This window comes from Phascolarctos cinereus, unplaced genomic scaffold (assembly GCF_003287225.1).
Source record: "Phascolarctos cinereus isolate Bilbo 61053 unplaced genomic scaffold, phaCin_HiC Scaffold_8;HRSCAF=390, whole genome shotgun sequence".
Classification (NCBI taxonomy): Eukaryota; Metazoa; Chordata; class Mammalia; order Diprotodontia; family Phascolarctidae; genus Phascolarctos; species Phascolarctos cinereus.
In genome coordinates this window covers 46,503,499-46,519,183 of record NW_027556291.1, presented here as the reverse complement: position 1 = coordinate 46,519,183, position 15,685 = coordinate 46,503,499, and positions in this window count along the sequence as shown.

Sequence of the window (15,685 nt, the reverse complement as noted above, 5' to 3'; positions counted from 1 at the left end):
ACAAGCTGTTAGAAAGGAAGAATCAAGAGTTCAGCACCAAATTGGAGACCAGGTGGGTTAGGAGGGAGGGAGGGAGGAGCCGAAGCAGACACCTGGGCAGCTGGGAGGATGGAGGTGGCCTCAACGTTAATAAGGAAGTTAAGAAGAGGGGAGGGTTTTAGGGAAAAGAAAATGAGTTCAGTTTGGGACGTAGTGAGTTTAAAATATTGACCAAGTGTCTAGTTCAAGGTGTCCATTAGGCAATTGGTTAGCAGTCAGGAGAGAGGTTAAGGCTGGATAAGTATATCTGAGGAAGATCCTGAAAGCCACGAGAGCTGAAGAGATTCCCAAGAAAGAGATTAGCGAAGAAGGCCCTGGGCAAAGCCTTGGGGAACACCCAGAGTTAGTGGGTGTGACCCTGGGTGAAAATCCAGCCAAGAAGATTGACAAGTGGTCAGACAGGTAGGAGGAGAACCAGGAGACAGCAATGGCAAAAAACAGAGGACAGAGTGTCAGGGAAAAGGGCTACTCTTCGCTGCCCTAATCTGTAAAATGAGAAACTAGGTGTACCTACCTCATAAGTCCCTTCTAGCTCTAATGGTATCTGATCTTGTGATCAGTTTTCCTCCTCTAAGGAAGCAGGGAGGGAGCTGCTGGCAGGTCAGCCAGCAAGGCCTCTGGCGGCCAGGAATGAGGCATGGAAGCTTATGGAATGAAGTATCTAGCATGGAAGCTTCCAGCAAAGGGCAAGGCATGGGGTGGGTGGGTGGAGGAAAGGGCATGTCTAGAGCAGAGGCAACCTGCTGCAGAAGGAAGGTTCCTCCAAACCAGAAAGCTCTTTTTTGAGGAAAGACTAAATATGAGACACCAGGTTGGGGGAGGGGAGACTCTTCAAAGAACCAGGCCTGGCCCTGGCCCTCCCCAGCCACCCTTAGGTCTCTTACCCCTGCCCAGACTGCCCTGGCTCCTTAGCTCTCCTTAGGGAGGGCCTGGGGGAAGGACATTCCAGGGGTGTGTGGAGGAGGTCCAGGAGAAAAGAGGCAGGCACTCCTTCCTCTTGAGCTAGAGACAAGGGGCTATAAGGGCAGAATGTTGTGTTTATTGTCAGACTTGTACCTGAATTTGTTGTTTTTCTTTGTAATAAGGGAAGGTTCAAGTCCAGGTTTAGAGAGTTGTGGCAGCGACCCTGATATGATTAGAAAACAAAAGGCATCCCTAAAACCTAGTAACCCAGGGGAATTCCCCCCCATCTCTTTTTTAAAGAAAGAAGGGAAGAGTGAAAGAAAGGACACACAGAAACAGAGAGAAACACAGAGGAGGCAGAGTCAGAGAGACAGAGAGAAGAAGACAGAGACAATGAGAACAAAGCCAGGAAAGAAGGAGGAAGGAAGGGACAAAAAGAAACAGAGAGTAACACAGAATACAAAGCCAGGAAGGCAGGAAGGAAGGAAAGAAGGGACAAAGAGACAAACACAGAGTATGACACAGAGAGAACAAAGCCAGGAACACAGAGAAACACAGAGAAAAACAGAGAAGAAAGGAAAGAAGAAAGAAGAATGGAAGAAAGATAAAAACAGAGAGACAGAGAGAAGACAAAGAGGACAAAGAAAGAGATAGGAAAGAAGGAAAAGAGAGAAAGGAAGAAAAAGGAAAAGAGAAAAGGAAAGAAGAAAAAAGAGAGGAGAAAGGGAGATGGGGTGGGGGGGGGTCATAGATCATTGGATTGACTAGTCATGACTTCAGTGATGGTGAAACATAGGTCTCCTGCCTCTTGGCAAAAAGATGGGGGACAAAAGGTGTTGGAATGAGGTATATTCCATCAGACATGGCCAAATGTTGCTTTATTTTGATAAACTATACTTCTTTGTTCCAAGGGAGGGTTCTTGGGGACTGGGAAAGGAAGGGCATGTCATTGAGAAGTGACAGTAAAATTGTTAAGCATTTTTGTTTGTTGTTTTTTTCTTTCTTTTTTAAAATTTTATTTTATTAATTTATTTTGATTTATCACCAATCACTTCCATATGCTTTTGAGTTTAAAATTTTTCTCCCCCTTCCTCCCCACCACCATCCCCAAGACAGCGCACAATCTGAGGCCTCTGGAGATGTCTTAGATCCTTGTATTGCTGGGAAGGGTTAAGTTTATCAAATTAGTCATCACACAACGTGGCTGTTATTGTGTACAACGTTCTCTTGGTTCTGCTCACTTCACTCAGCATCAGACCATACAAGGCTTTCCAGGTTTTTCTGAAGTCAGCCTGTTCATCATTTCTTATAGCACAGCAGTATTCCATTACATTCATATACCACAACTTCATATACCACATCAATTGGGCCATTCCCCAATTGATGGGCATCCTCTCAGTTTCCAATTCTTTGCCACCACAAAAAGAGCTGCTATGAATTTTTTTTACATGTGGGTCCTTTTCTAATTTGTATGATGTCTTTGGGATATAGCCCTAGAAATGCTATTTAAGTGTTTATTTTTTAACAAATGAATTTTTTATATCACCTGAATTTCCTCCTATATCCCTCTTCCCCCCTCCCATAGAGCCATCACTTATTATTTTTAAAAAAATAACTTTTTTTAAGAAAAGGAAGAAGAAGGGCAGCTAGGTGGCAAAGTGAATAGAGCGCTGGCCCTGGAATCAGGAGGATCTGAGTTCAAATTGGGCCTCAGACACAATAGCTGTGTGACCCTGGGCGAGTCACTTAACCCCATTGCCTAGCCAAAAAAAAAAAAAAGGAAGAGGAAAAATCACCAAATCTGATCAATACATCCAAAAAAAAAAAATCTGACACTATATGCAATGTTTCCCACCCATGGCCCTCCCACCTCTAGACTAGACATTCTTTCTAATTGCAATATCCATTTTCTTTTTCTAAGGATGAACTTTTAGTGATATCTTTTGTTTTTATATAGGCTAAATATCCCCATTTTCCTCCCCTTCCAGAGAGCCATTTTATATAACAAAGAATGTTTTGAGAAAAGAAAAAAGAAAATAGGAAGAAGAGGGGGAAAAAATCATCAAAACTTATCAACATATCGAAAAAAATGAAACAATGTAATATAACAATACATGTTCCACACCGATGATCTTCCACCTCTGGAAAGGAGTAAAGGAAGATGTCTTCTCCTCTCTTCTTGGCGGCGATGCTTGTTTTTGGCAATTTTACAACATTCTTTTTTGATTATTTTATAATTGCTATTTTTCCATTTGCACTGTTGTAGTCATTATGGACATTCCTTTATTGCTTACTATCTGCTTACTTCACTTTGCATCACTTCACGTAAGTCTCTCCATGCTTTTCTGTATTCATATTTGGCATTTCTTACTACAACTTGTTCAACCATTCCCTAATCAATGGGCATCTATTTGGTTTCCAGTTCTTTGCTACCATGAGAAGGTGTAGCTATAAACATGTTGGTCTATAGTAAGGCTTTCTCTCATCAATGACTATGTTAGGGGTATATACCTAGCAGTGCAATCTATGGATCAAAGGGTATGGACATTCTAGCCATTTTACCTACAATAGTTCTAATTTGCTTTCCAGAATGGTTTTAACTAATCCATAGCTCCTATCGTGTATTATCTTGTCAATTTGCTGGGTATAAGGTGAAAACTCAAGGTTGTTTTAATTTTCATTTATCTTATCATTAGTGACCAAAAACACTCTTTCCTGTGGTTGTTAATAGTTTGTAATTCTTTGGAGAACTATTTGTTCATATCTTTTGATTTATCTATTTATGGGGAGTGACTTTTAGTGTTATACATTTTTTGTTGTCTGTATCTCTTGAGTAGCAAAACCTTATCAGAGAAACTTGACACAAAGATTTTTTTCCTCAATTGACCTTTAAGCATTTATTTAACAAGAAAGAAAGAAAGAAAGAAACTAACTAACTTTATTTTGCCATTAACTCCTTATGTCATCTTGGGCAAATCCCATCCCCTTTCTGCTCCCCACTTTTCATGGGGAGTTGAATTCTAACTGTTCCTTCCAACTTTTAGATAAGTCTTATCTCCCATAAGAAACTTTACCCAAGCCTTCTCTGACTACCCATGGCATGAGCAGTCTGTCCACACAATCTAACGCTTGATTCTGTACAGTTTTTATATATTTGTAGGTCTTGGGACAAGGACACAGGATGTGGTGGGAGATGTAGGATGGTGCTGTCCATGTGACCTTAGACAAGTATCTCTCTTTCCCTCTCTGGGCTTCAGTATCTTCCTTGGTAAAATAAGGGGGTTGGAGTGGGTCCTCCCTAAGGGCCCTTCCATCTCTAAATCTTGTGAATCAGTCTCTCTCCCCCCCCCCCCCCGGACAATGGTAAATTCTTTGAAGGGTCCTGTGATTTTTGTATCACTCACAGGATCACAGAATGTCCAAGTTGGACAGGACCTCAGGGGCTGTTGAGCCCAAACCATACCTGACTAAGAATCTTCTCAACAGACTCAACCTTTCTGGGAAGGTCTCCAGTGAGGGGACACCTGCTCATTCCAAGGCAGCCCAATCCAGTTGGGGAGAGTTCTCATTGGCAAAAAGTTGTTTTGGTTTTTTTTTCTTCTCTTGATCTCAAGCCTAAATTTGTCTCTCAGCACCTTCCACTCCTTCTTCCCAGTTCCGCCCTCTAGGGCCAAGCAGAACAAGTCTGTTCTTTCTCCCCTCACAACCATCCAGATGGGCCTGGACACATGGATTTAGCCATTAAGTAAGCATCCTAGGAGCAGGGCCTGCTGTCCCCACTGGGCTTGCTGGCAGCTGGGGAGGCTCAGGGAAATCTATGAACTGGTGGACTACTGGAGTGGCTCCTTCTCTGATTGGTTTTGTTATCTCCTCCAGTCAGGTGGTCCTGGGTTCGAATGTCACCTCTGAGAGGGCTATAAAACCACAGATAAGTCACATCACCTCTCTGAGTTTCAGTTTTCTCATCTGCAAAGTGGAAATAATAATATCCGTAATAGCTGCTTCATAGAGTTATTTTGAGGCTCAAATGAAACAATGTATGCAAAGTGCTTTGCAAAATACCTGTCTGCCCTTGAAAGAGTCACTTAACTACCACTGACTTGTTTTTCTTTCTGTAAAATGAGGTAATTGGACTAGATGACCTCTGAAGACCTCTCCATCTTGAAATGTCTCATCCTCTGATCCTAGTCACTGGACCACTTTGGACCTCAGCCTCTTCATCTATAAAAAAAGGGGTTGAACTAAGTGGTCTGAAGCCCCCTACAGTTCTAGCTCTCAGATCCTATGAATTTTACATAGCTATAGAAATGGAAGTAGGTATAGTAGGAGTAGGAGTAGTAGCAGCAGCAGTAGTAGTAGTAGCAGCAGCAGCAGTAGTAGTAGTAGTAGTAGCAGTAGTAGTAGTAGTAGTAGTAGTAGTAGTAGTAGTAGTAGTAGTGGTGGTAGTAGTAGTAGTAGTAGTAGAGTAGTGGTAGTGGTAGTAGTGGTAGAGCAGAGGACATACTGGTCTTAGTGACAGGAACCCTGAGTTCAAATCCTGGCTCTGCCCTTTCCTAACTGTGTGACCCTTAGTCAAGTCACTTGCCCTCTAAGCCTCGATTTCATCATCTGTACAATGGGGGTAATAACACTTGTGTTACCTACTTTGCAGAATCGTGATCATCAGGAGCACTTTAATATGGCCTTGTATATTTCCTGATACTTCTAGGACCTCAGGCAAACCAACTGCCTCTCTTTGGGCCTCACTTTATTGCTGTTTAAAATTGGAGGTTGGTATAGCAAATTGCTCACTGTTTTAGGGAAGAAGAGAAGGAGGGAGGAAGAAAATTTTGGAACTCAAAACGTTTTTTAAAATGAATGTTAAAATTGCCTTTACATGTAATTGAAAAAAATAAAATACTGTTTTAAAAATTGGGGTTTGGGTGATTCTAGAGTGCTCATGATGAAACATGTCATCCGCCTTAGGATAGAGGGCTGATGGATTCAGGGAGAACACTGAGGCTTTTGGGGGGAGGAAGGAGAGGACATGGCCAATGTGGAAATTTGCAATGATTGTAACTGGTTTTGTTTTTTCTCAGTGGGAAGAGATAGAAGTGAGATGGAGAAAATTAGGAACTAGAAATAAAATAATCTGGATTTTTTTAAGGAGACAGTCAGACTAGATGGCTTCTGAAGTTCCTTCTAGCTCCAAATCTGCAATCCTATGTGTGGGTCTTGGACAAAGTACCTAACCTCCCTGGGCCTCAGTTTCTTCATCTGTAAAATGAGGAGGTTACACTAGGTCACCTCTGAGGTTCCTTCTGTCTCTTGGCCTAGGATCTTATGGAGACACTTGTAAAAATGGTTACAGGATGGCTGAGCCAACTCTCTACTACTGGGTGATGTGGGGTAAGGCACTTTCTCCCACAGGCCTACTTTCCCCATTTGTAATAGGAGGAGATTAGACTGGAGAATCTCTGAGGTCCCTTTTGGCTCTAAAATTGAGGTAATGAGGAATGGTGAGTGAAAGGAACATTGAACTGGGAGGCGGAGGACCTCGGTTCTCTTTCTGACTTGGTATCACTGAGCTCTCAGAGATCTGATTTCTCATCTGTGAAAAAGAAGTAATAATGCTGGTGCGAGCACTCTCTCTCTCTCTCTCTCTCTCTCTCTCTCTCTCTCTCTCTCCCTCTCTCTGTCATTCTCTTTGTCTCTGTCTCTGTCTCCCTCTGTTTCTGTCTGTTTTTCTCTTTGTCTCTGTCTCTGTTTCTGTCTCTGTCTCTATCTCTCTGTCTCTATTTCTCTCTCCATCTCTGTCTGTCTCTCTGTCTCTGTCATTCTGTCTCTCTGTTTCTCTCTCTGTTTCTGTCTGTGTCACTCTGTCTCTGTCTCCCTGTCTCTCTGTTTCTCTCTGTCTCTGTCTCTCTATCTGTCTCTGTCTGTTTCTCTGTCTGTCTCTGTCTCTCTCTCTCTCTGCCCCCACCTCAGGTTTAGGAGAAAAGTGCTCTGTAAACTGTACCATTCTATAAAAATGGGAACTGCCCCAATTACTTAGCCAAGCTGTTAGAGGCTTGGATTAACCCAAACAGCAACTAATCTCTAAACAATTTCTCTTTGGCTCTGTGGCTTTCTCTGCTGGCGACCTCAACCAAGAGCTCATGGAAGGAAAACAAGCTCATTGGATGGACACATCTAGGCCCTGCTGGACAACCCACTCCTTCCTGACCTTCTTCTCTAGCCCCCTGCCCCATTAAAGAAGGAAACAGGCTTCTTTGGGGAGGAGCCAGGAAGTCAATGTTCCTTCCTCCCAATCTAAAATGGGATCAGCCACCTTGAGCCACCAAAGGCATTCTTCCTATTTGTCAAAAAAAGTCTGAGCCTTGGAGAAGCACCATAATTTGGAGACCATTGGGAGGAGAAGAGGGTCTGATCAGAGAGTTAGTATCAAGGGCAGTATCTGGGACCCTGTTCCCTGGTGACAAGTCCTAGGCCAGCTCCTTCTTCTCACCAGGCCTCAGTTTTCCCATCCTTAAAATAAGGGGCTCAGGGGGCAGCTAGGTGGTGAAGTGGATAGAGTACTGGCCCTGGATTCAGGAGGACCTGAGTTCAAATCTGGCCTCAGACACATAACACTTACTAGCTGTGTGACCCTGGGCAAGTCACTTAACCCCACTGTCTAACCAAAAAAATTAAAATTAAAATTAAAAAAATAAAATAAGGGGCTCAGATTAAATGGTCTCTAAGGGAAACCCTCCATGGTCCTGTCAACAACGGAATTGCCAATTAGGAAGGCACTAAAGGGTTTTGCCCAAGGAGTGATGGGTAAGGGAAAGAGAGGGCGAGAGCTGGGTTTGGGCCCTTGTTCTGCAACAGATTAGCTATGCGACTGTAAACAACTTTTCTCCTTTTTCTGAACCTGGACACCTTCATCGCCTAATATTTGCACTTCTTACCTCACAGGGTTGTCTTGAGGGAAAGCACTCTGTAAACCTTAAACAGGAGTTCTTCACGTGGAGTCCATAGACTTTTAAAAAATATTTGATCACTCTATTTCAATATAATTGATTTTCTTTGTAACTCTATACATTATATTTTCTGCATTTAAAAACTTTCTTCCAAGAGGGGAGCTAGAGGCTTCACCAGCCAGATTGCCAAAGGGGCCCAGGACACAGAAAAAGTTAAGAATTCCTGTCTTATAAAGGTAGGGACTAGACCTGTGGTTTGGGGTGATTTGGAGGGCACAGGAGACTCCAGAGCCATATTTGAACCCAAGTCCTCCTGGCTAACTTTGTAGCCCCCTCTACAACAATGCCTCTCCCTTTAAAAGGCAGTATATAAATGTGAGTTACTATCTTTAAAATGTAAATAAGCAAGATGGACACATTTGTTTTAACCTGACTGAATGGATGCATAAAAAAAAGCAATTATTAAATGCTTGTTGTTTTTCAGTCGTGTTTGACTCTTCGTGATCCCATTTGGGGTTTTCTTGGCAGAGATACTGAACTGGTTTCTCATTTCCTTCTCCAGCTCATTTTACAGATGAGGACACTGAGGCAAACAGGGTTAAGTGACTTGCCCAGGGTCACACAGCTAGTAAGAGTCTGAGGCCCGATTTGAACTCAGGCAGAGGAGTCTTCCTGACTCCAGGCTTCCAGAGTCCACTCTATCTGCTTTGCTATCTTACTGTGTATTGGGGGTGGAGGCCCTAAAAATACAAAATCAAGACTGTCCTTGCCCTCTGGGGAGCTTATATCCTTATAGGGAAAGACAACACACAGAGCCAGACCTAGCAGCTGGGCTGCAGTCGATTTTTGGAAATAGCACCCCTCTACCCTACCTTGAAACCTAACAAAGAGCCTGTGGAGGCAATATGCAACATTCTGCTCTCCATGAGCCACAGCTGTTTCAGAGCCAGAGGAGGAAGCATACCATGTTTCATTAATTCTCTGAGAAATTGTGATTATTTTCTGAGGCCACTGGGGAGGAGGGAATGGATTCATGGGCTTGGAGCAGGAGTCTATACCCTGGGTTGAAATCAGACGCTTTACTGTCTGTGACCTTGAGCAAGTCATTTAAGCCTCCACAGACCTCAGTTGCTCCACCTGGAAAATGGGGATAAGAAGCTTCGCTCTACCCAGCTCCCTGGATACTTGTATGGAAAGCAATATGTAGTGAGCCTTAAAATGAAGCAGAGATGGGAGCTGTGGTCATTGCCTTTATTATGGTTATGATTATTATTGGAGGGCTACAGTCCTTTTCCTTCTAGTGGGGCAGGAGCTGGAGACTCCTGTTATGGGCAGCTTTAAGCACTTAGCACATATCATACTGTCTTCTGCATTGTCACACATCTCCTAGGGAGGGAGGGAGAGTCATGAAAGGTTATTGCTGCCTCCTTTTACACATGGGGAAACTGACGAACAAAGAACTGGTGTCACTCATCCAAACTTCACACAAGAACCTCAATGTCTTTTTTTTTTAACTGTCAGGAGATGAAGAGTAGACATGGTCCCTGTCCTTTAGGAATCCCAAGGAGTTTCTTTGTGTCAAAGGGGGAGATATTGAGCCCCAACCTTCAGGGAATCTCAGGTCTAAAGGGAGAAGCACTGAGGTTCTCTGGTCTAAGTGGGGAGACATTGAGAGTCTCACTGAGACCTCCTGATCACAAAGGGGCAGAGAAAGGGAACACATTACATTGAAATCAGGTCACATCCCTCCCCCTCCTTTAAATGGAACTCAATTCTACAAGGCTCTATCTTCCTTTCCCCTCCCTCTCCTCTGGCTCTCTCCCACTGCTCTTCAGTCCCCAGCCCTGTTTCCTGGGGTCCTGAAATTCCAGCCTCTCAAATGCTTTGGCTGCCTCTGAACCAGCTGCCTGGCTTCCTTTGGCTCGTAGCTCTGACTTGGGGACCCTGCTGGCCGTTCTTGGGGCCCCAGACATTTGATTCCAGCATGCTGGAAGGCAAATGGAGTCACAGCTGTGCTGTGGTGGCATACTCCTTGGTTTTCCAGGAAGGAGACCTGGGCTGGCACTCTAGTCCTTCTCCTCAGTACCTGAGAGACTGTGGGCAAGGCCCTTCCGTTCTCTGGGCTTGTCAAACTAGGGGATTGGACTCTGTGAGCCTTAAGGACCCTTTTACCTCTTCCAATCCTCTCTCATTTAGTTGCCAGCATCTCCCTAAAAACTAGAATTGCCTTTACATGAGAATAATGAAAATAAAAAGTATTTATTATCACTTCAAGGATTGTAAAGTGTTTTACATCCCTAATCTGATTTGATCAGCTTGGGAGAAGAGAAAAAGCAGGGGCTCTGGAATCAGAGGGCCTGGGTTCAAATCCCACTTACTACCCTGTGACCTTGGGCAAGTCACTTGCCTTCTCTGGGGGCCTCAGTTTCTCTTGTAAACAGTGAAAAGTTTGGACCAGATAGCCTCTGCAACTCCTTCCAGCTCAAGAGCACAGAGCCTATGATCTTGGAATACACCAAGGTGGGAACGGGTTTGCACTAAGTCTTCCACACTCTCTCACCTGAATTCCTTGTGAACAATGGCGTGAACTTGTGAGATGTCTGTCTGCTCAGGGTTAGGGCTCAATGTGGCTTGGGGAGGAGGGACAGTTAGAAGTCAGTTACTCTTCTTGTCAGCTGGAAGGCACCGGGACCTAAGCCCTAGAGCTGCACTTGTCTCCTGAAGCACTTCATTCCCCATCATTCTCCCTGGCTGGACTAAGGAAGAGAATCTAGATAGTTGGGGATGCAGTTGATTTCTCTTCTTGAATCTGGAGGAGGAGTAAAGAGCTGGGAGGTCTCTCTGCTCTACCACAAGTTTGATAGGGATCCCTCCTGTTAAGAAGTAGCGGGGGGGGGGGGCAACTAGGAGGCACAGTGGATAGAGCCCTGGCCTTTGAGTCTGGAGGATCTGAGTTTGAATGCAGACTCAGATGCTTACTAGTTGTGTCACCCTGGGCAAGTCATTTAACCTCATTGCCTAAAAAAAAAAAAAAAAGCAACCTGTCCAAATGAACAGAATCAGAAGAACAATTTACCGGATGACTAATAATATAAAGGAAAATAGTATTGAAAGAGGTCTCTGATGGGTCATGAATTCAGAAAACTGACAATGAAGCAAGTTATTTTCCCTCTCTCAGTTTCCTCCTCTGTAAAATAAGGGAGTCAGACCAGAGGGCCTGTGAGGCCCCTTCTAGCTCTAGGTTTATGAGAATATGGACCTATGCCTCTTGCCTCTTGACAGAGAGGTGGTGAATGAACTTCATGTAGATGCAGAATGGGGCATACATTTTCAAAGCTGACCAATGCGTTAATTTTTTTTTTTGCTTAACTGCACTTTATTGTTACAATGGAGGGCTCTTGTGGGAGAAAGAGGAGTCCTTGGGAAGCCACACTGATGTGAAAAGAAAATCTATAAAATATTTATTTAAAATATCCTGGCCTATTTGCTTTTTTTTTTGAGGCAATCAGGATTAGGTAACTTGCCCAGAGTCACACAGCTAGTAAGTGTCAAGTGTCTGAGGGCGGATTTGAACTCAGGTCGTCTTGATTCCAAGGCCAGAGCTCTATCCACTGTGCAACCTAGCTGCCCTTACTCTGGCCTCTTTGAAAGAGTATATGTAGACTATATGCCTCTTAAGGTCAGGCAGTGTGTTTTGTATACCCAGTGCCTACACCAACTAAGTTACAGTCTGGATTTCTGCCCCCCACCCCTGAAAAAAAGAATCCCTTAAACCTAGCACATGGAAGGACCCTTAAAAACAAGTCTGGTGAATTGAAGTGAATTGAATTGAGTGTCAGGAGTTGGAGGTTCTGGTTTTGCTTTTACCCTGTGACTTGAGGCAAGTAATTTAACTAATTAAACTAAACTCGAACTAATGAAAGTAATTCAACTAGATGGCCTCCAAGGTGCCTTCCAGCTGTGGATCTAAGATCTTTCTCCTCTAAACAAGGAGGAAGTCTGGATCTTGATTTCCCCATCTGTAAAATGGGGTTCAGTCCACAAAATCCCTTGTAATGGCATGGAGATGCCTCTGGGCTTTCACGGGTTCTGCATGTGGAGTCCAAGCTCTGGCTGTTCCTTTCATGCCGAGCCATCCCAGCAACAGATTCGGCCTGCTCTCAGAGGCCCAGACCTCTGAAAGATGGAACGGCTCGTCACCAGTTAGTCAGCTTCTCAGCAATGAGCTCTTTGGCCACTACAACTCATGTGAGATCCTTGTTCAATGACCAACTATTTGATGCACTATACGTGGAAAGAACGGAGCTGCATCCATACTGACATTTTCACTACAAATGAAACCAAAAGACAGACGGAAAGCTAAATGGCATACATACAAGAAATGGGAGAAAAGATGCCATCCAGGAAATGTCCGACATAGGATCAGAAATGGAGGTGGGCCAGCCATAAAGAGAAAGGGATAAGGTGCAAAGACCCAGAAGGCCTCCAGTGAATTGGATGGGGACCAGTCACAGGACTGGTGAAAGGCCATGCACAGGAGGAGCACAGGACAAGAAAGCATGACCAGATTATGGTGCAGAGGCACCATTGGAGTGCCCACATAGACCAGATTCCAAATCCACTTATTAAATTAATCCACCATTAAAGCAAAATACTTGCTTTGCCACTAACTTGCTGTAGGACATTGGACAAGAGCTCCTGTGTCTCTGAGCTTCCTCATTTTCTTCTCTAAAATAATGGAATCAGAAGAGATGGTCGCTAAGGTCTATTACAGCTTGGACAGTTTATGTTCTAAGGTCCCTTCCAGTTCTGATCATCTGTGGCTATAGTGACTCTTTTTCCTTTAAAGCTTTAAGGTTGAGAGGCAAGGTAATGTAATGGATACCCTACTGGAATAAGAACTATTCAAATCCTGCCTTAGACCTTTTCTTGCTGCAAGACCCTGGATAATTCCCTTGTCTCCCTGAGCCTCACTTTGCTCATCTGTAAAATGGGGATGATAATAATAGCCCCTTACTTCCCAGGACTGTTGTAAGGGTCAGATTAAATAATGCACATGTATAGCCCATATCAGACTGCTTGCCATCTTGGGGAGGGTTGGGGATGGAAGAAGGGAGAAAAAATTTGTAATTCAAAATCTTACCAAAAAACGAATGTTGAAAACTATCTTTATATGTAATTTGAAAAAAAGAAAATACTATTCAAAAAACAATGCAGAGAAAGCATTTTATTGAGTGAGCGCTTTCTTCCCAAGAGCTTAGCACAGTGCCTGAAACATAGTAAGTGCCTAATAAAGAAATGCTTAATGCCTTGCCAAGGAGCTGTGAGGTCCACAGTGCAAGGTTTACCATTCCCATCTTACAAAGAAGAAAACCAAGAGATAAAAAAATGACTTCTCAAGAAGGATTTGAACCCAGGTGCCTTAGCTTTTAAAACCATTACTCTTTCCACTATGCCAAGCTGCCTTTGTGGGTCGATAAATTCATGGGACTTTACCACACAGGGTTAAAAATGAGCTTATGTAAGGGAAAGGGGAGCCCCCAAACACGTTGGCATTATTATTTCTATACTGAGAGAGTGCATTCTGCTTTGCCCTCTGGGGAATCCTGTCCAGCCTGGAATCCTGTTCCCTGGGCCAAGCGTCCTCCTCCCCAAGTCTGGATCATAGATTATTTCATTCTCCACTCTCCACCCCCCCCCGCCCCAAACCCCACAGTGGATGACGCCTGGGTTTCCTCCTGTAGGTGCCTCAAAGCTCCCCCCCCTTGTCAAGGCAGAAGCCCATTCTGCTAGCTGGCCAGATAACCTGGATCCGGGCTTAGGAGCCGCTGTTCACTCGGGCTAAAGGACTTTCGTTTGTTCAGGCAAAATAGCCCCAGGAAAGCGGACTCCTGCCCCCGGCCGCCAGCACCGGCTCTCCCGATTATGTAATTCTCAACTCACATGTGGCAATACTCCAGAGAGAAGAAGATCTATTAATGCACCCGCCTTCCTCCAGACATACGGGCGCAGGCAGCCCTCCTGGGGCCGGCAACTGGCTGCTTCCTGGCCTACTTTCCTGGCCACAGCAAAACTGGGTTTGCAGAGTGGAAGAGGCCCTATCTCTGACTGGAAGGGGAGAAGGCTAGGGACCCCTGCACATTCCCCCAGGGAGGCAGTGGGGAAGGGGTGCAGATGTCCCTGGAGCTGTGAGAAGTTGTGGGAAAAAGACACCCAGACACTCCCTAGAGATCATTGAGCCCAACCTGCTCAATTCTAAAGGAGAAAACTGAGGCAGGAGAGGGGACAGGACTTACCCAAGGTCACACTAATAGCAAATAACAGGATTTACTGGATAATAATAATATCGTATTAGCTAAGATTTTTATAAAGGTTTGCAAAGCATTATTTATAGGGAATTGGAGGCAGAAGGATCAGGGTTCAAATCCTACTTACTAACTGTGTTACCCTGGTCAAGTCTTTAACTTTGCTTGACCTCAATGGCCTCAAAGGTCCCTTTTAGCTGGAGGTCGAGGATACTAGGAAATCCAGGCCCTGGACTGAAAGTCTGCTGCTCACTAAAGTGAGCAGAGGAGAGACAATGAAGTCAGTGCTGAGCTGCTTTCGTGGAAGAGTTCAGGCGTGGAATCATGTTCTCATTCACATTTCTATAGCGCTAAATCTTAATGGGACTGGCCGTTCCAGCCAGTCATGATTAAATTGGATGCTCAGTGCTACTTTCCTTACAATACCCTTTTCTTTCTTTTTTTTTTTTTAAGGCAGTTGGGATTAAGTGACTTGCCCAGGGTCACACAGCTAGTAAGTGTCAAGGGTTTGGTCTGAGACCGGATTTGAACTCAGGTCCTCCTGACTTCAGGGCCAGTGCTCTATCTACTGTGCCACCTAGCTGCCCCCTATTACAATGCCCTTTTGAAGTTAAATGTTATTAACTTCATTTTGCACATGAAGACCTTAAGGCTCTGAAAGGAACAGTGAATTGTCCCAAAAGTCATACAGCTAGCAAGTGGGAAAGCCAGGATTTGAACCCAGGTCTCCTGGGTTAATCCCACCCATTTTCCAACATATCCCGCTGCCTTTCCTGATAGCACAGGGCATAGAGAAGGATTAGAGGTCCCAGTAGACCATGTGGTCTACTGGGAGAGTCAGGGCAAGGTGACAGGGTGGTTCCTGGAGACCCACTCTATGAGAAACAATGGAGGATTAGTTTTGTGAGAGGTGTCTCCACCAGGGCCCTTCTAAGAAGTGTGGTGTGTTCCGCCATGGGCTAAGTACAATACAGGAGGTAGAAAGAAGGGAAAAGGGCTATTCTTGGGCAGGCATGGATGGCTTTGATTTGAATTGTTGGAAGAATCATCCAAAGGGAGACAGTTACAGATCCACTTGAATATTTCAGTCAGGGACTAAGGAGATCTGATGAACTTGGCCTGGTGAGGCCACATCTGGAATTGTTAAAGAGTAAGAGGAAGGTGGGACGCCCATCAGATGAGGAATGGCTGAACAAGTGGTGCTATATGATCGTGATGGAATACTATTGCATTGTAAGAAATGATGAGCAGGTGGATTTTGGTTTGTCCTTAGCTCTTGAAGAGGACCAAAATGACATCTCTATGCTAGAGTCAAGTTACAGTGTGTCTGACTGTGACTGATCAGACCAATAGGAGCTCGGAATGTTCTACCACAGGTCAGGCACAAGTAGTCCATGTGAACATTTAGAGGTTGATTTTAGAAAAACATGGAAAGTCTTGCATGAAATAACAAAAGGTGAAATGAGCAGAACCAAGAGAACATTGCATACGGTA